We start from the raw sequence: 20869 nt of genomic DNA, 5'->3' as shown, positions 1-20869 counted from the left end.
TCGTGACCTCTATATGTGTCAGTTTTCATGCAATAAATAGGTGGTTTGGTTTTTAGGCGGAATATGATGCATATTATCGTTGCGAAAAATAAATAAAAGAATGCAATACGTAAATAAAAAGGTCCTAGTGTGGCCTATCCTAGTATAAGAACATAATACAACTTTGGAATCCACCGATGGACCCGAAAAGCTTGTCTTGATGTTCCATCTTGATCCAAGTAGCGGGAGTGAGCATTCGGTCTCCATCTTTGGTCTTCTCAAAATTACAATTGAAATTACAAAAATAAACCTATTTACATTCTAATTAAAACTGTAATTACAAGTGAAAAATCCAAAACGGAGATACGAGATCTCAAAATACAACCAAGACCGTGTTCCATCATTACGGTAACACGTTCTACTAAGGCCACACTAAGTTACAACTGATTGTAAAATTAAATACGTAATAAAAGGCATTCACAAGGATTCAAAATTAACGATAAATAAAAATGCATCAACTAAAAACAAATTCATTCGTGACATAATTCCGTAATTATGTTAAATTTATCCAAACCACCTTTTAATGATTAAAATTCATGTGATAAAACCGCTTCTATCATTTAATTTTAATCCATTACAATCCGTTACTTTAAATACGCTTTAAAATAACTTAATGGTACGTGTGTGAACCGTTTCACAATCATAGCGAGTGTACAATATCCGTATAATGTACATTTTGTAGCCAAAAGAAAATTTAAAGCAAAAGGAATAAATTTTCAAAGTCATCAAAAAGAAATCCCTCGATCCAGGGGCACAGTGTGCTCGATCGAGGAACGAAAGGGCTCTCGATCAACTGAACGCAAGTCGATCGAGAGGGTTGCCAAACAGAAAGTGCTCGATCGACTAAACTGGTGGTCGATCGAGTACCTTTATCAGCAAATCTACTCGATCGAGTACGAGGACAACTCGATCGAGCAGTAGGGTTTTGAAAAAGGGTCGATCGAGTACAACAGGGACTCGATCGAGCAAAAACAAGACAGAAATAGCACTCGATCGAGTAGAAATACGCTCGATCGAATGCAAACAAGGCTGAAAATTCAAAACCCTCGTGAAAACAGGTTTTACGATACAAAACCAAAACAATTTTGATCAAAAACGCATAAAAACAATTTAACAATTGACAAAACTTGACATGTTGCTATAATCTCCGTATAAAATAACAACATGTAAAAGAACAAATCGAAAAACAACCCAAGACAGCCGTGTAAAACAGCCGCACGGTTTTCAATGCACAAATTCATCGTTTCAAAACCGTTTTATGAAAAACACATGGAAAAATTTACGTGGCCTCGCTCTGATACCACTTGTGGGTAAATATCCGTATAATACCCTTTAAATTTAGGACTATAACGTAAATTTAACATGCGAATATCGTCATAAAACATAAATACAATATAGAAACGATAAGGAATTAGAATCAACCTCGGGTCCTTATAGTGCGGCGTAAAGAACAGAAATCAACAGAGATTCCCTCCTAATTGTTGCACCCAAGATTTGTCCGAGATATGCCCTTGTGCTAGAACGTGTTCTCCGATTGCCTTGCAATATTGGGAGAACTTGATGTGAGTTTTTCTCGAGATGTGAGATCTCAGTTTCAGAGAGAAAATTAATCTCCAAAACCCTAATTTCTATGTAAATGAAATTGTCTAGATCACAAAAGGAGAGGAGCTCTCCTTTTGTGTGTTTCAAAAAACCGAGAGCCCTCATGGGGAAGTGGGCTTCCACTTCCTCCGACTTTTAGCTCGAGGTCCAGTTCGCAAAAAATGCTAAAATGTATATGACGGGTTTGTATTATAAATCGTCATCGGTTATCGGTTATCAATACATCGACTAATAACACGGATTAGTTGAAGTATTAATACATGTCCGACAAAGACAATATTGTATAATTAATATTCAATATACATTTAATTAAATATAAAACGCTTATATTTAATTTTACGAATTAATCAAGTTAATTCGCCTTAGCTCATAATATTTAATCCGTATTAAATATAATATCTCAACATCACATTTTTGACTAATTACTAGTCAAATAACTCGGACTAACTGGTTAGTCAAATTGGCATCTACATGACTGTATTTTCATACCGTCACATTTCTCAAACGTATCCTATAGGTGTGACTTTTAGGGACCAGTTGATCACCGCCATCTGTATGACAATAACGTCAAACTTATCTAGCAAGCCAACCGTTATTGATAAACGTGGATCAACTGATAATAATACCAAAAGTATGCCCTTTGATCCTTTTAGAGGTTTATAAGTCCTTGCACTAACTGTTAAGGACACCAACCCCAACAGACGTAGTCGGGTCTAGTACGGTGCTCCAAAGCATCCAGACGGTCGAAGGAGCTCCTAACCAACTGTGAAAGAGTACCAATGCTTCTCTCAAAATTAAGCACCTTCAAAGAAAGAGCCTTTGTAGCTTCCAATGTGAGAGCTTGATCACCGGCCATCGCATTCCCGTGCATCACCAAAGCACCACCCTGACTCGTAAGGAAAGTGAGACGATCACCGTGTGGGAACACTTCCCCACGTATAGCCTTCAGCTCCCTCTCAAAACCCGCTAATCTCTTGTCCACATCCTCCATCCACGAGTACACCCGACTAGCATCCAAACCCGAGTCTAAAGACCGAGATGGTCCAACCCGTGACAATGCCGTAGCCAAACTAGTCGAATGCTCCTCGAATTTCTCCATTAAACCACTCATAAATCCCTCCAACTTCGACTCAATAGCTCCTAAACCCGAATCCGCCGGGACTTTCTCAACATCCCTTGCAAGTTGCAATTCGGGTCCATCAACAACAAGACCCATTAGCTTGATTAACTCTTCACACATACAATCTCTAGCACTAACACCGTAACTGTCAGGCCCGATCACTTGTTTAATTTCCAACAGACGAGATATCCACATACCATATAGCAAATCGATTGTGGTGCTCAACTTGTCCTTAGTAACCGTAAGACTAGTTTGAATGATACGGTGCAAGACAACACTACCCAAATTCACCTTTTGACCCTCCAACCAAGAATAAACCATTATCGCCTCATAACTCGACACCTTATCACGACCCCCTCTTCTCGGCACCACTGTGTTCCACAAAAAATTTAAGAGGAACTTAATTTTAGCCGAGAGAGGTCGAACCACGATATTGACACCCTCCGTCATCTCCTCAAAATATCGCTTCAAGAATAACTCCTTTTCACTTCCAACATTAGACCATTCAAGACTCGGATTTAATTCAATCCCTTCATTAGGAACCGAAAAAGCAGAGCAAAAATCCGAAACAGAGACGGTAACATCGACACCATTAACAACCGCATGCAACACACCTTTCTTGATTGACACACTAGCAAAGAACTGTACCACCTCAACCGGGTATATAGGACCCGAAAACTGACTTATGTGACTCCACCCTTGAAAATCAAGAAAATTAACAAAGAAAGCAAGAGCGGGTACACTAACCAACCAAGATTTCGGATAATACCGACCACCATGAATGGAATACCTCAAAACTCGATTAACTAAGATGCTTTCATCATGAGTAAGCCGAACACGATTCAACCCTTCCTTTGTCGCGGCTTTCAAAGCATCCCTAAGCAGAGTATGAGCAACACCATTCCGAACTATCACCTCGGGTTCCTCTACAATCGCTTCACCATCATCAACAACAACTTTATTTTTACCCTTGAAAAGACGGCGTCTTTTGCCTTCGGAAACTGATTCGCCCCGACTACGAAACAGGGGCGAGTTTGGGTTTGGTTGTGGTGAAGGACAATTCATGGAATGAGGAGTATGTGGTGGCAAAGGTGATGTTTGGTGAGGAAATGGGCGGTTTTGGTGGTGACGGGTTGAGGATCGGGTATTTTTTGCATGAGATGTGTTCATGATGATGGTGATTGTTTGAAAAAAGGGATGATGGTGATTGTTGGAGTAAAAGAGAAGATGTGTAATGATGGTAAATATTTGGAAGAAGAAAAAGTGAGCAAGTGGGGATGGGTGGACGGGTCAAGCAAGGGTAGATATAGGTGTAGATTTTAGGGTTAACAAGTGTAGGTGTAATATGGTAAGTGTTATTAATTAGGAATAGGAAAGTGATAAGTATGGAAATTTATGATGATAAGACATGAATTAGGAAGTTGGTTTGATATAGGAAAGATATGAGCCGTGTACTTGTGAGCTTATTTGTGAGATTTTTTTTTAAATTTGGAAAGATAAAAGATATGGTGTGTTTGTTTATTGTGATAAGTATAAGTTTGTACATCAATTAAATTCTAAATAGCAAATAGAATCTTATGAAAAAATATTTCTATAAACGAAATTATTCATGCAACGCAATATACGGACACAGTCATACAATCTTAACTTAACTAGCCAGTCATAAAAAGATTAAACACATATAGAAGCTTAGGTACCACTGATTAAACCAATTTCCAACCGTAAAGTCTCAAATCGTTCTCTAGCTAATGATTTTGTCAAAATGTCTGCCCATTGTTTTTCAGTACTACAAAATTCAAGTTTTATATTCCCCTTCTCAACATGGTCTCTAATAAAATGGTGTCTAATTTCAATATGTTTGGTACGTGAATGTTGTGCGGGATTTTTAGAGATTATTATCGCACTAGTATTATCACATAGAATAGGAATACATCCTACATCAACACCATAATCACGTAATTGTTGCTTAAGTCATAAAAGTTGAGTACATACCAGTCCTGCTGCAATATATTTGGCTTCAGCGGTTGAGAGAGCAACTGAATTTTGTTTCTTCGAACCCCACGTAATGATACATGGTCCGATAAAGGTGGCGACACCCGACGTGCTTTTCCTATCTAGAGAACATCCTGCGTAGTCGGCATCGGAATAACCGACTAGATCAAAATTGCACTCCATTGGATACCATAGTTATAAGTTGGCCGTTCCAATCAAGTAACGTAAAATTCGTTTTACGGCCGTCATATGCGATTCTTTGGGAGACGATTGATATCTCGCACAAACGCATACGCTAAACATAATAGCAGGTCTACTTGCGGTCAAATATAACAGTGACCCAATCATCCCACGGTAAGTAGTTTCATCAACTGATTTACCGTTTTCGTCCAATGTCAATTTCTTGTTCTCGACCATTGGAGTAGGCATAGTGTGTGAATTTTCCATCCCGAATTTCCGAATCAACTCTTTGATGTATTTCTGTTGATGGATTTTGATGCCTTCATCTGTCTGTTGTATCTGCAGACCTAGGAAAAATTTCAATTCTCCCATCATACTCATCTCGAACTCGGAAGTCATCAACTCAGAAAAGTATTTGCATAGGCGTCGGTTGGTCGATCCAAAGATAATATCATCGACGTATATTTGAACAACCAAAAGGTCAGAACCCTCAGTTTTTAGAACTAGGGTTTTGTCGAAGGATCCTCTACTAAATCTACTGTCAAGTAGAAACTTAGATAATCTGTCGTACCAAGCCCTAGGTGCTTGCTTCAGTCCGTATAGGGCTTTATCCAATTTGAACACATGATCCTCAAATTTGATATTCTTAAAACCAGGAGGTTGTTCAACGAAGACTTCCTCTAGTAGATAACCGTTCAAGAATGCAGTCTTGACATCCATCTGGAAGAGCTTCATCCCCTTGTGTGCGGCGAATGCTATCAGAAGTCTAATAGCTTCAAGACGAGCAACAGGTGCGAAAGTCTCGTCATAATCTATTCCTTATTGTTGATTATATCCTTGAACCACCAATCTAGCTTTGTTTCTGACAATGACTCCGGCATCATCTAATTTGTTTCTGAAGACCCATCGAGTTCCAATGACTGTTCGATCTTTTGGTCTAGGAACTAAATGCCAAACCTTGTTTCTTTCAAACTGTTGTAGCTCTTCTTGCATAGCTACAATCCAATCTGATTCAGCGAGAGCTTCATTGATGTTCTTTGGTTCGATCATGGACAGAAAAGAGTAGAAGGAACAGAAGTTTTTTAAGGAACGTCTTGTTTGAACACCCTTCTTAATATTTCCAAGAATATTATCCATGGGGTGTGAATTCTTGTATTTCCACTTCGTTGAAGTGCTTGGTTCGCCATCGTTATTTGAGCTTGTCCCGACTTCATTTGGTTCGGAATTAGAGGAAGTTCCCCCTGAATCCAATTCGGGTGTTGTGTTTGAGTCGATTATAACCTCGGACTCTACACCTTGATTTGGATTCAATGTTACAAAGAACATCATCTATAACATTGGTTTGGGAGTTCTTATTTTGAGTCGATGTTATAGTATCATCAACTATAACTTTGTCCTTCTCCTTTTTGTCTTTTGAGGAACGATCAAGTTCATCGTTTATTCCCTCAATCTCATTATCCTCTAATTCCAAATCCGGGGGATCGTCTCTTGAAAGACGAAAGTCGGGTTCATCCAAGTCTTCTTCCTCATCCTGTAAAGGCTTATCGAACACGTTATCTTCATCAAAAATAACGTGGACACTTTCTTCAATAAAAAGAGTTCTCTTATTGAAGACTTTGTAAGCCTTGCTATGATCTGAGTATCCTATAAAAATCGCCTCATCACTCCTAGGGTCGAATTTACTTAAACGGTTTTTACCGTTATTATGTACAAAACATTTACTCCCAAAACAGCGAAGATGGGAGATATTAGGTTTTCGACGTCTAAGGAGTTCATAGGGGGTTTTCTTAAAGATAGGTCGGATCATAGCACGATTATGGATGAAGCAAGAAGTACTAATGGCTTCAGCCCAAAAGTTATGAGGTAAACCGCTACACAAGAGCATTGTACGTGCCATATCTTCTAAGGTTCTATTCATACGTTCAACGACACCGTTTTGTTGCGGAGTTCTTGGTGCAGAAAAGTTATGCCCTACACCATTAACTCTACAATATTCTATAAAGGTTTGATTATCAAATTCGGTGCCATGATCCGTACGAATAGATACTAGATTAGTCTTATATTTATTTTGAACACGTTTCATAAGACAATCAAATTCATCAAAAGTTTCGTCTTTTGAATGAAGAAAGATAGGCCATACATACCTTGAGTAGTCATCTACAAGAACAAAGACGTACCTGGATCCTCCTCTACTCCTTACCTTCATAGGTCCACATAAATCCATGTGTACCAGTTCCAAGGCTTGATTTGTGCTTACTACTCTTTTAGGTTTGAACGATGATCTTACTTGTTTGCACCTTGCACACGTGTCACACATCTTTTCTTGGTCGAACTTGATTTTAGGCAACCCTTCAACCAAGTCCCACTTCTTGAGTTTGTTCAAGGTCAGTGAGCTAATGTGACCAAAACGTTTATGCCATAAACAAGGATCATCAAGTGTGACTTTCATGCACGAAAAAGAGTTAGTAGGCACAGCATTTAAGTCCACCATATAAACATTCCTTTTTCGGTGGCCTTCAAGAATAACGTTGCTAGTACCTTCAATAATAATGCGACAACTGTCAGTATGAAAAACTACTTTGTTACCTTTGTTGCATAGTTGAGATATGCTTAGCAAATTGTGTTTAAGGCCATCTACGAGATAAACGTCACTTATTGCGTGAGACTTAGAGATTCCGAATTTGCCAACGCCGATTACTTTTCCCTTTTTGTTGTCCCCGAACGTCACTTTTCCTCCGTTGAAAGGCTTGAGTGAAAGAAACAGATTCTTATCTCCGGTCATGTGTCTTGAGCATCCACTGTCAAGATACAATTGATTGTTTTCTTTCACTTCTTCCTGCATAAGGGATTAGATACAGTTTTTAGGTACCCAAGCTAAGTTGGGTCCCTTATGATTAGTTACTCTAAACACTAAATCCTTTCGAACCCAAACACGTCTAATGACCGTTTTTCTAACTTTAGGTTTGTTTGGCTTGGGAGGAGTTCTAGGGTTAGGGTTTTCTCTAGGTCTCGGAACTTCTCTAGGTCTCTCTTGACTAGCTGCCTTGTGAATAGGTTTACTGGGTTGAGATCTACAAGGGCTTTGTGAGGTGCTAGGTTTCTTAGAGTAGTCAAAGGCCATGTCATAGAACCAACGAAATTTATTGTTCCTTTCTTCGGTAGGTTCGTTAGTGGGGGTTTTCTTATCCTCGACAACTGTGTCAACAGTTTTAGCATGTTCGGCATTCTTTCGTAAATCTTGAGCCTTTTTGACACAATTGATTTGGATATGACCAGTATGACCACAGTAATTGCAAATCAAGTACTCAGGAAGATCAGTATACTTCCTTTTTCTAAAATCAAAATTCGAAGGTGTTGATTTGCATTTAGAGTGATCTCTACGGCTATAGCACTCATGTCCTAACCCCATCTTCATATTATTGTCAGATTGTTCGGTTAGGGAGTTTAGGACTTTTGTGCTACCTTCCCACTTGTCATGGACTTTTCTAGCGTGTAGAAGTAGGTCTATTAGGGTTTTGATTTCCTCTTGACATTTCGTGTGATCTACATCATTGTCCTTTTTAAAGTTGTCACGAAAGTCTTGGAATCGTTTGTTAAGAATGAACACAACATCAGTGTGGTGTTTCTTAACGTTGATCATATCGGTCTTAGATTCTTTCAATTGCTTTGAAAGAGAGTCTATCTCTTTCTTTTGATCTAAGATCACTTCTTCATTAGATGTGACCTTAGTTTCCAAAAGTTCTTTGACTTTTCTAAGTTCTAAAGTTATAGCTTCATTAGCTATAACTTTGGCTTGAAGATGCTTGATGTTAAGCTTTAGGTCAGAAGTTATAGCTTCATTAGCTATAACCTTGGACTCTAATTCCTTCTTTTCACCTTAGTAGAATCTAATGTTGTAGCTTTCTCACTTTGTAACCTTAGATTTCAACTTCTTAGCTTTAGTCTTGAGAGTGTGATTCTCTTCCGCAATTTCGAGAATCTGTTCCTTTAGATCTTTCAATTCCAGATCCTGTTCGTGACACTTATCAAGAGATTGTTCAAAGAATTCAATTAAAGCACTTTTAGACAATTTCCTAACACGTTTCTTAAGCTCAAGGTAACTTACCTCTTCATCATCGTCTTCGTCTGATTCTCCAAGAAAGCAATAGTTTGAGTGAGAATTTGTGCTTTCATTGTCACTGTCGGAGATTAGGTCAAGACTAACACTGCTGAGACAAAGGTTTGCTACTTCGTCGTCTTCAGATTCCTCGTCATCTTCTGAGTCAAGGTCTCCCCAACACGAAGCCATCATAACTTGCTTGAATTCTCTCTTTGTCTTCTCACGTTTTGTCTTGTCCTTTATCTTCTCCCATGTTGGACAATCCTTGATCATGTGACCAGATTCTCCACATTTGAAACAACCTCTATTTGCGAAGGACGACTTTGAGTCATTAACCTTTTTGTTTAATGACTTGTTGTTATTGTTATTATAGGATGATTTTGTCTGTTTATTTCGAAAAATCTTATTTTTAAAACGTCGTGCAAACAAGACAGTTTCATCCTCTAGGTCAGAGTCCACTTCTTCGCTCTTTAAGGCCATACTTTTATTGCGACTTGGTTCAGCATTGTCTTTGTTAAGAGTAATTTCATGGGCCATGAGAGCACCAATGAGTTCTTGATAGGAGAGGGTTTCAAGATCTCGTGATTCCTCCATTGCAGTGACCTTAGCACGCCACTTCTTAGTAAGGCTCCTAAGAACCTTTCTAGCAATGTCCTCAGTACTGAATTTCCTACCTAGGTTTTTCAGTTCGTTTATGATGCTTGAAAACCTTGCAGACATGCTATCTAAGGACTCATTGGGCTCCATAATGAATAGCTCATACTTTTGCATAAGCAAGTCAATTCGGTGCTTCCTAACAATGGAAGTACCTTCATAAGCTAATTCGAGCCCGTCCCATATCTCCTTGGCCGTGGAACATGAAGAGAACCGATCAAACTCAGTAGAGGTCATTCCGTTTTGCAGAAGACTTATTGCTTTGGAGTTTTTCTCGGCCTTCTTGTAGTCGGCCTCGACATAGTCCTCTTCTTTCTTTTCATAGGTAGTGCCTTCCTCGGATGCCACAAGAATTTTGTGTGGACCGTTTTGAATAATCCTCCAGCACTCCCCATGTTGTATTTTCACATAGTGAGTCATCATGTTTTTCCACAATCCGTAATTCTTCCCATCAAAGACGGGACACTTGAGATATTTGGAATCCATTTATCACGTGATAGGCAGCGGAATATAAAACAGTAAGATAAATGAAAAACAAGATAGATCACCCTCTTTTGCGGTTAGGCAATCAAGAGCACGAGGCTCGATACCGATTGAAGAGTCTATTGATCCAAAATACTCAGGGGGGGGGGGTGAATTGAGGATTTAAAACTTTTTAAAGCTTTTCCGATTGTGCGTATGTAATTGATTATTTAAAGTTTATTGATTAAACTTTAACTAATCAACTAACGATTGTAAGCAAAGTAAACGAAATAACGAAACAAGAAGAGACACACGGATTTTTGAAGTGGTTCAGTTTCACAAGTCGAAACCTACGTCCACTATTCTCGATTAATAAATTTAGTACCTTTCTACGGATTACAAATTTACTAACCCAACTCGTACAACTAACTCTAGTCAGAACTCAAAGAGTACCGTTAAATACTCGAGTGACTAACTTACGCTAATAAGAAAGCACTAATGATTCTAACAAAGGTTCACGTTAATGAACAAGATAAGAAATCTACTAAGCACTATTATCTTATAACGATAACTGAAGAACAAGTATGCGAGTTTTGTAACACACGACCTTCCAAAATTGCAAATCGGTTTTCGTTAAAAACACACGGTTTGCTCTTTAAAATATGAAAACAATTTTTATGCTTAAGGTCTCTATTTTAGATGTTGTAAATAGCAAAGTATTTATAGGCAAGGAAGATGTAGGCTACACGGTTTCTACAAGAACCCTAATAGCCGAAATAATAAGATATAATTACAAATTATATCTTCTTATTATCTCTTTCCTAAAAGCCATAAAAGATAATAAAGAATATTCTAAAAGATAGAATATAATCTTTCCAAATATTATCTTTGCTATAAATTCTAAGATCATGATAAGATTTCCTAAAACAAGAATATCTTTTACCATAAACAAATATATTAAGTAAGATATAAGATATGTAAAGATTTTATTAAGGAATAAAATCTTTACCTAATATCTCATAGGCAACACGCATAACACGGCTCATAAGCTCGTGAATCATGCAAACCCTAATCTTAATATATAACTAGAATTTAGGTTTTAGGAGAGACTATATGGAAACCCTAACTGATAGTAAAGTCCAACTCATAAGTTGATCCAATAATCATCAATTAACGCCAACCATAAAACCGGACTCCTCACTAAACCGGGTTTTACAAAATAAATACTTCCATTAAAACACTTAAAATAAACTTTAAACAATGATAAAACAATTTTCGAAACATTTAAAAGTCGTGTATGAAAACTCAGCATTTCAATGTTATAGTAGAAGAGCTATAACATTGAGCTCTTTTACTAATAATGTTATAGCTGCAAGGCTATAACTTTACTAATAAAGAAACTCATTCTTTGATTATCATTACGAGATAATAACCTATACTATTCTAATCTTCAAGGAGATCTTCGAGTATAGGCTACATCATAATCCAAGCTTGATTATTCTTTAGACAAACTTCGTCTTCACATAATACTTGAATGAATCTTTGAATTGTTTGATCTTGAACAAGGGCTTGAACTTCTCATGTAATCGTCACAATCCTCTTTGTTGCTCGTAATAGGTTAATGCTAAAACACTTAACAAACGTTTACACGCAACAAGTATATAAAATGTAAAACACCTTGACATCATCAAAACACAAACATATAAGCTATATGGTCCAACATGGGTTATAATATCAGCATCTATACCAGTCATATCAAAATGTGACCAAGCAAAACAAGACATTTTAGTTTTGAGAAAGCTGATCAGATTGGGTCTGACCGAGTCTGGTGCATCTGACCCTACAAGTACCTTCCTGTCAGGGAATTCTGGGTCCAGAATGACCTCTCCTGTTTCCATCTATGATTGTGCAATATATTCTTTCCTGAAAGGTGACTTTAATTGCTATGCAAGGGACTTACCTGACTTTGAGGGTTTCAAAGCCTGGGTGTAGCATTCCTGAGCCGTCCTTTGTTCTCCTCTGATGGTGGTTATCCCCCATTCGGTTGGTATTTTCACACATTGTTGGTATGTTGATGGGATTGCTTTGACGTTGTGGATCCATGGTCTGCCCAGGATTATGTTATATGAGGATAGGCAATCCATTACCCCGAATCTTTCATATGAAGCCACGCCTTCCACATAGGTTGGCAGGCTAATTTCTCCTAGGGTGTTCTTTGTTTCTCTGCTGAACCCAACCAGGACGCTGGATTTCTTGATGATCTTCTCTTCATCTATCTTTATAGCTTTGAGGGCGTCAAGCATTACCAAATTGATTGAACTGCCCCCTTCTATCAGGATTCTTGATACCTTAGCTGTGACAATTTGCATGGTAATTACCAAGATGTCATGGTGTAGATCTGATATTCCCTACAAGTCCGAGTCATCAAAAGTAATAGCAGGCAATGACTTAGATATAAGAGGGGGGTGAAGTCTAGACTCCCTGGATATTCTTTTGGCAGCCGAGCTGGTCAGACCACAGATTTCTGATCCTCCATTTATGAACTTGACTTCATAGATGGGGGGAGGAGGAGGAGGATCTCTACCGTTCCCTGAATCTCTCTTGTTTTGTCCTTCATCTTTGTTCTTTGGCTGCTAGATTAAGTCCTTCAGATAACCTTTCTTTAGGAGGTATGCTACTTGTTTCCTGAGTTGGATGCATTCTTCTGTGGTGTTCCCGATGTCCTGGTGGAAGTCTGATCAAGGCCATTTGGTGTTCACAATTAAGTATATGTGGTCGTTGGTCAATGGTCGATACAAAACACAATTTATACTTCACAAACAACTCTACAATTAGTAAAGAGGCAAGTAAAGGTCGGATCCCAAGGGACGGGTATTGAAATGAGAATTCTATTGTAACTAGTAGTGTCTAGGGGTGTCACAAATTGGGTTTATGTAGAAGGTCACTAAACTAAAATAACAATGAAAATAAACTAGCAAGATGAATAAAATAAGGGGTGTAAACAATTGATTAAAAGCACTAGGGTGTCATGGGTTCATAGGGGAATCATGGGATATGATCATACAAACATGTTCTCAAATTATAAGCAAGCAATTATTGTTGTGATGGATTGAGTTGGGTTATATCTTACAATCCTAGGAAAGTTTGGGTCCCGGAGCCGAATCGATTAGATTGTACAACACCTACAAGTCGACTTAATCTTTCCTACTCAACACATGCATGGTCTAACAAGACTCGAGTTGGGTTATGTCTTACAAGTCTCATTGAAAAGATAGGAGATGATAGTAAATGCAAGGATTCATAGGCTTAGCATTTCATCAAATATAACATGTGCATGTATTAAGATCAAAACAAGCAAGCAAATAAGATATGAAAGCATATTGATTTAAGCATGAATCATTCCCCATGTTGGTTTCCCTAATCACCCATTAAACCCTAGCTAAGAGACTACTCACTCATTATCATGTTGATCATGCTAGCAAGGTTGTCAATCATACCAACAATATGAAACATGATGAATAAATGAAAGTAATTAGCAATAATTAAAAAGGGATTAAGAGATTATACCTACTAATGATTCCAAAATAATAATGCAAAGAATAATAGAAGAACTTGATGATTGATGGAAGGTTGTCAATCTCCCAATAAACCCAATAATCTTCTAATTACCCAAAATAAAGGAAGAACAAGAGAGAGATTAAAGAACTAAAACTTGGATTAAAACTTGATTAATACTTGATTACAATATTGAAGAGAGATTTGATTGATATTAACTACTCTAAATATTGATAAGAAGAACATGCTCCTCTAATTAGCCTAATGGGGTATTTATAGTGAAAATTAGGGAGGATGCATTAGGGTTAACTAAGGGCTAAACTAGTAATTACACTTTTTAAGTTGAGCAAGGAGGACTGGTATTTTCTCGAGAGAAGGGCTTCTCTTTTCGTAGCTTGAAGAATGAAATCCGTCTTTGTCGCGAACTGCATGCGGATTAGAGTCGGGACGGCCGGATTTGGGCTGTGCGATCCGAGCGGATTTAGGAGAGGGACGCTCGGATTGTTGAAGGGGAATCCGAGCGGATTCCAAGGAGGGACGCTCGGATTGTACTTGGGCCGGACGGGCGGATTGTCCGCAATCCGTTCGGATTGTTGGTCGGCTTCAATTCTTCTTCTTTTCTTCCCTTTTCTTCATAAATTCCTTGGGGATTTCCTTGGGGACGCAAGGATCCTTTCTCAACATTGTTCTTCTACTATAATATGTACAAAGGCCTTCTAGTCTTGTCTCTTCTTGATGCTTGGTCATTGAATACAATCAATTTAGCCTCGTTTTGCCATGAAAATGCAAGATTCTTACTCCTTTCCTACCAAGGGATCAAAATCTCAAAGAATATGCAAAACAAAGAACTAAAGATAAGAAATGACCCAAATAGGCACTAAAAAGCATGGAAACAATGGTAATTCGGGGGCTAAATATGCGCCAATTATGGTCACATCAAATATCCCCAAACCGAACCTTTGCTCGTCCCGAGTAAAGAGGTGACAAAGACTAGGACCAAAACTAACCTATCCTAATAATAATAGCCGATATGAGACAATTAGCGGGTCTCACTCCGCCCCTTCAACTCACAACAAGACAACCATGAGGTAGGATGCCTTCTTGCAAGGCAAGGTGGGTCTTGCCAAAATGGCGACACATCCAAACATTAAAGCACATAAAATCACATAATGGATGCATCTACAAAAAGAATAGCCACTCCCTCATCAAGTGGCGGAAATTATCTACAAGGGAAGCAATTCAAGGGTACACAATCCTTCATAGATGCAATTTGTTCAAACTACTAAGCCTAGAAGGATCCCAATAAATCACCTCCAAGTTGTGTCAAGCTAGGGTACCTTTGTCCTGAATCGTTAAATGCTTTCGTCAAGAATAGGCTTCCTATGGTGTTAGAAACACTGGAGGATCGCGGAATTCCCCCTCTTGCCTAGACAAGAAGAAGGGTCGTCCCCTCTCTACCATGCACAAAAATGGATACGATGGATGAAGGGATCAATAGATATTTGAGTTTCATTTTGGGAGTTTGGTTTTGTTTTTGTTTTTCCCCCCAATTTCATGTGGCATTTGACATTTGAGAACACTTTCTTGCCATTTCTTTTTGATTTTTGGCATTTCAACACTTGACAACTTTTTTTGCATTTCTTTTTGAACATTTTCAAAGTCACCCCAATTAGTAACGAGGGTGCCTTGTATTTGAAGCTTTAGGAGTTCTATTTTTGCTCCTCTTTTCTTTTGATGCATTTTTGCAAACTTTCTTTCACTTTTCATTTCATTGAACTCAAATTTTTGAACAATTTCTTTTTGTGCCCATTCCCTTTGATGACAAAAATATGGTAGAACATGGATGATGGATGTATGGGTGCATGGTTTCAAGGGTCACCTTGGAATAAACGGTAGCCAAGGAGTTATCACACCACAAGGTACTCTTGACTAGGCCTTAAACCATGGGTCAAAGGATACTAGCATGACACATCCTATGGTGTTTTACAAGCATTCTAACAAGCAAAGTCTTAAGAATAAAAAGCATCTACTAGGGCCTATATACACTTGTCAAGCTTCCCAAGTAGACGGTTTCGCAAAATTTTTCTAACATGCAAACTACATGCCATGATGCAACTAACATATACACATCCTAATGCAAATGTTTCTACCAACTAATATGTCATATAAAATAAATGCAAGTCCTAAGTTCACATTGTTTTTACCGCATCAATCAAAATAAAGCCACATAGTCATTAACATAAAGAGGAAAAAGGAGATTGGAAAGATCATACCATGCGGTCTTCAATATCCTCATGTCTCGGATGTGGCGTAGTCAATCAAAGTGAACAAGGATAAAACAAACACAATATATACAAGACAATATATACAAAGGAAATGAACTTGTTTTTGGGTTTTCAATTTTTCAAATTTTTATGGTTTTTGAAAATTTTCAATTTTTATGGGTTTTTGAATAAAAGTTAAGTGTTAGAATTTCCCATCCCCACACTAATATGGGCATTGTCCTCAATGGCCAAAATGATGGAAATTATGCAAAGATGATGCATGATTTCTATACTAAATGCAATTCTATACTAAGCTACACTACATGATGCATGATTTTTGTTATGACGGAGAGGATAATTTAGATTACCTCCCGTTGTGTATGCATCAACTTCCCCAAACCAAATGAGACACTATAGCTAATGTCAAAGCATTGGGGTAGTTCATGCACACACTATGCTATGCATGAAACTAGATTGTCATTTTGGATTTTACAAATGGGAACAATAAAGAACACCTCAATGGTACCGAGGTGTGAGTCCTTTGATGTTGCTAGGACTAAACCAACAATGATCAAAATGAAATAAAATACAAAGAGATATAGACACAAACCATGGGAGTGTAGGAGTCTCCAAGGCTTGCTAGTCCTCCATCATGCTATCATCATCATCACTTCCCTCATGAGAAGTGGTCACATTGCCACTTTACTTGGCACTTTCTTCTTCACTTTCTTCCTCATCTTGTTCATCATCATCTTCACCATCTCTTTCTACATCTCCACTTGCTTCTTCCTCAACATTATCATCAATTTCTTCACCATTTCAAACAACCTCATTATCTTCCACCACGTCCCTAGATGCACCCGGAAACAAGGCTTCTTTATCCGCCCAACTAGGCAAAGGACAAGATGGATCAAGGAGTCCTTGGCTAGCTAAATGTAGGAGGGGAGGATATTGAGCCAAATATGCATTCTTCCGATCTTCATAAGCTTGCTTGTGCATGGCTTGCATAAGAAGAGTGACATAGTCTTTCCCAATTTCAACTCCTTCCGGTTTGAACTCTTCATACACAAAGGGGTAAGGCGGTATAACAATGGAAGAGGAGGGGGTTTCATGATCACCCTTTTGTTGTTGAATGATGGTTTGATTTGATTTTGGTGGATTTTGTTGAGGGTTTTTGCTTTTGTGATGGAGAGGATGAGGGTTTTGATGTTGTGGGTAGTGTTTATGAATGAATGAATGAAGGAATGAAGGTGGGAGGGTATTTAAAGAAGTCGAAATTTTCAAAAACGCAGGGGCAATCCGTGCGGATTAGGCCCAATCCGTGCGGATTCTCGCGCTTCAAAATTTTCGTTAAGCTCGCCTAAAGACGGGCGGATTCTGGGGAATCCGCTCGGATTCTTCTGTGATGGGACGGGCGGATTTGCTGCAGGACGGACGGATTTCAGTCCAGAGAAATTTCTTTGTTTTCTTCAGCTACAAAGACGGGCGTCTTCTTCACAAGACGGACGGATTCTATGAGACGGGCGTCTTTCCAGAAATCCGCTCGGATTCTTCAACAGTCAAGAAATTTTCAATTTTCAGCTCAGCTCAGGACGGGCGTCTTCTCAGCAGGACGCTCGGATTGTTGAAGACGGGCGGATTTGGTACAATCCGCTCGGATTCTGGTCCTTTGTACCCGGATTCATTCCATTCGTGCACAATGCATTCCCCTTTACCATTCTTCCATTCTTCTTCATTTCTTGTGTTCTTCATTGTGGGGGCACTACTAAGGCATGAATAGCCTAGACAATTCCCATCCCCACACTAAGGTAAGGCACTACACATCAATTGAAGTCGTTAGTCCCTCCCTCACTTCTCTCTTACATGACAATTATTTTGATCAAAGTAAATAAAAATCCAAAAATGACAAAAAAAATGCAATACAAAAATTGAAATGTAAGTTAGGGAGTTAGAAATATTTACAAGTGATGGTTTAGGGAGGACTCCATCAAACTCTCATTCTTGATGAGATGTCAAGGGGGCATGTTCAAGGTGTTGTTGATGTTGCTCAACACCTTGAAAAAGTAATCAAAAGCTTGTTCATTATTATGGTAGAGGTCCTCAATAGACCGTGGCCCTTGTTGTTGATCATGATCGATGGCATGCCCAATGTAGGGATTAAAAATCCCTTCAAACTCGTCATCCCAAAGACCACAAACTTCATTGAGTTGATCATTGAAAATCTCTTGCTTAGATGGAGACAACTCTCCCAATTTCTTCTCTTGGCCAATGAGGCCATCCTCTTCTTCCTTGGTTGATTTTGATGAGCTTTGCAAGCTCTCCTTGTCACAATTCACTTGCTCTTTGAATGGAGCATCTTCATCTTTCTTCTTCCATTGGAGTTCCGATTTCTTCCTTTCATCTTTTCGGCTATAATGATCGATCATGAAACATGGCTCATGTAAACGAGGAGCTCTCATGGTTTTGTCAAGATTAAAAGTTATGCTTTCATCTCCCACTTCTAGAGTGAGCTCTCCATGTTTCACATCAATCACCGCACCGGCGGTGTGTAGGAAAGGTCTTCCTAAGATGATAGGAATGTTGGAATCTTCCTCCATATCAACAATGACAAAGTCCACCGGGATGAAAAACTTCCCACCCGCACGCGGACATCTTCCCATATCCCTAATGGTGTCTTCGTCGATCTATCGGCCATTTGGAGTGTGATATTGGTGCATTTAAGCTCTCCCATTCCCAACCTTTTACTCACCGAGTACGGCATGACACTCACACTAGCCCCTAGATCACATAAGGCTTTGTTGATCGTCGTGTCGCCAATGGTACACGGTATTGAGAAGCTTCCCGGATCCTTTAACTTTGGAGGTGAACTCCCATGAAGTATTGCACTACTCACCTTAGTGAAGGCGATAGTCTCAAGTTTCCGGATCGACTTCTTCTTTGTGAGGATATCTTTCATATACTTTGCATAGGCCGGAACGTGATTGATTAATTCCGTGAAAGGAATTGAGACTTCTAAATTCTTCACAATCTCCATGAACTTTCCAAGTTGATCATCAAATTTGGGCTTGGCTTGACGACTTGGAAAAGGAAGTCTAATCACAATGGGCTCCTTCTCTTTGGCCTTGTCTTCATTTTTCTTTGAACTTTCTTCTTTTGATGATTCCCCTTCTTTGGGGCTTTGCACAATTTCTTCCTTTTCACTAGCTTCCACAACTTCATCCTCAACTTGCTTCTTCGGTGCCTCATACCTTGTACCACTTCTCAAGTGAATGGCACTAACCGTTTCATGTCTAGGGGGATTACTTTGAGGTGGTAATTGCCCCTTTTGTCTTTGTTAGCTTGAAGATGCTAGTTGAGTCAATTGTGTTTCCAACATCTTGGTGTGAGCTAGAATGTTGTTGATGGTGGTGTCTTTTGCTTGGCTATCTTTTTGCATTTGAGTGAAAAATTCTTGTTGATTCTTTTGCATTTGGAGGACCGCTTTTTGGACATCAAAACCTTGGTCATTTTGGTGATTGTATGGATTTTGATTTTGGTAACCTTGGTTTTGATTGTAAAAGGGTCTTTGATTTTGGTTTCTCATGGGTGGTGGAGTGTATGTTGTTTGAGGGTTTTGAACATTTTGGCTTTTGTATGAGAGATTTGGATGGAACTTGGTGTTTTCATTGTAAAAATTTGAATAAGGGGTACCACTTTTGTAAGCTTGGAAAGCATTAACTTGTTCGGTTGTTCCCCTACACTCACTTGGGTCATGACCCAAAGTTCCACAATTCTCACATATCCCACTTGGGATTGATGAGGATGCCGTCATGGCATTGACATGATGCTTTGATGATTTCGAGTTTTCCTCAAGTCTAGCCATAGCTTGTTCAAACTTCAAGTTGATTGTGTCAATGTGAGCACTAAGTTGAGCACCTAATTGAGTAACGGAGTCCACTTCATACTTTCCTCCTCTAGTAGCCTTGCGAGGTCTACTATATTGTGAATTATGGACTGCCATTTCCTCAATCTTGTTCCATGTTTGATTGTCATCAACTTCGGTGAACATTCCATCTGATCCCATATTGAGAATGTTCCTTGAATCTTCATATAAACCATTCCAAAATTGTTGTACCAAAAACCATTCGCTAAGTCCATGGTGAGGACATGAGCGACAAATACCTTTGAACCGCTCCCAAGCTTCATACAAAGATTCTTCATCCCTTTGCTTAAAACCCGTAATTTGAGCTCTTAGCATGTTAGTCTTTTCCTAGTGGGTAGAATTTTTGTAGAAAGCTAGAGCTAACTTCTTCCAAGAATCTATTCCAAGGGTGGCCTTATCAAGGCCCTTCAACCATTGCTTTGCGGTGCCGATTAACGAAAAAGGAAATAAGACCCATCTAATTTGGTCTTGAGTCACGCCCGTTTGAGAGATAGCATCACAATAATCGCAAAAGGTTTCCATATGAGAATGAGGGTCCTCACTAGGCATTCCCCCGAATTGGCTCCTCTCAACTAATTGGATGAAGGCGGACTTGGCAATAAAATTTCCGGTTAGATGTTGTGGTGTAGGAGTACCATTTGGTAGATTCTCCTCGGTGGGTAAAGAGTGTGACGAGAATTTAGGCATTGTAGGTGGATTTTGTGTGGTATTGTTTAATGGGTTCTCTTCTCCTTCTATTGCGAAAGGATTGACAAACTCACTAGTGGGTTGAACAACTTCACCAACACCTCTCAAATTCCTCCTAACAAGTCTCCTATTATTCGTCAAGGTTCTTTCGATTTCACGGTCAAAAGGTAACAAATTACCTTGTAACCTTCTAGACATGCAAAATATCAAACAACTCAAAAACAATTAGAACAAACCTTGAGGAGTTTTACTTCCCCAAGGTGAAGAAAGACACAACTAATAACAATAAAAGA

General features: G+C 38.9%; 1 non-coding gene across 1 annotated transcript; it reads left to right on the top strand.

Moving 5' to 3' along the window:
- The first annotated feature begins 20097 nt into the window (after positions 1 to 20097).
- Positions 20098 to 20204, top strand: LOC141602813 (small nucleolar RNA R71). The gene has a single exon (XR_012524721.1). It is a non-coding gene; the product is annotated as a small nucleolar RNA R71 (small nucleolar RNA).
- The last annotated feature ends 665 nt before the right edge of the window (positions 20205 to 20869 follow it).

This window comes from Silene latifolia, chromosome 9 (genome assembly GCF_048544455.1).
Source record: "Silene latifolia isolate original U9 population chromosome 9, ASM4854445v1, whole genome shotgun sequence".
Lineage (NCBI taxonomy): Eukaryota > Viridiplantae > Streptophyta > Magnoliopsida > Caryophyllales > Caryophyllaceae > Silene > Silene latifolia.
This window is presented reverse-complemented; position numbering and strand designations above follow the sequence as displayed.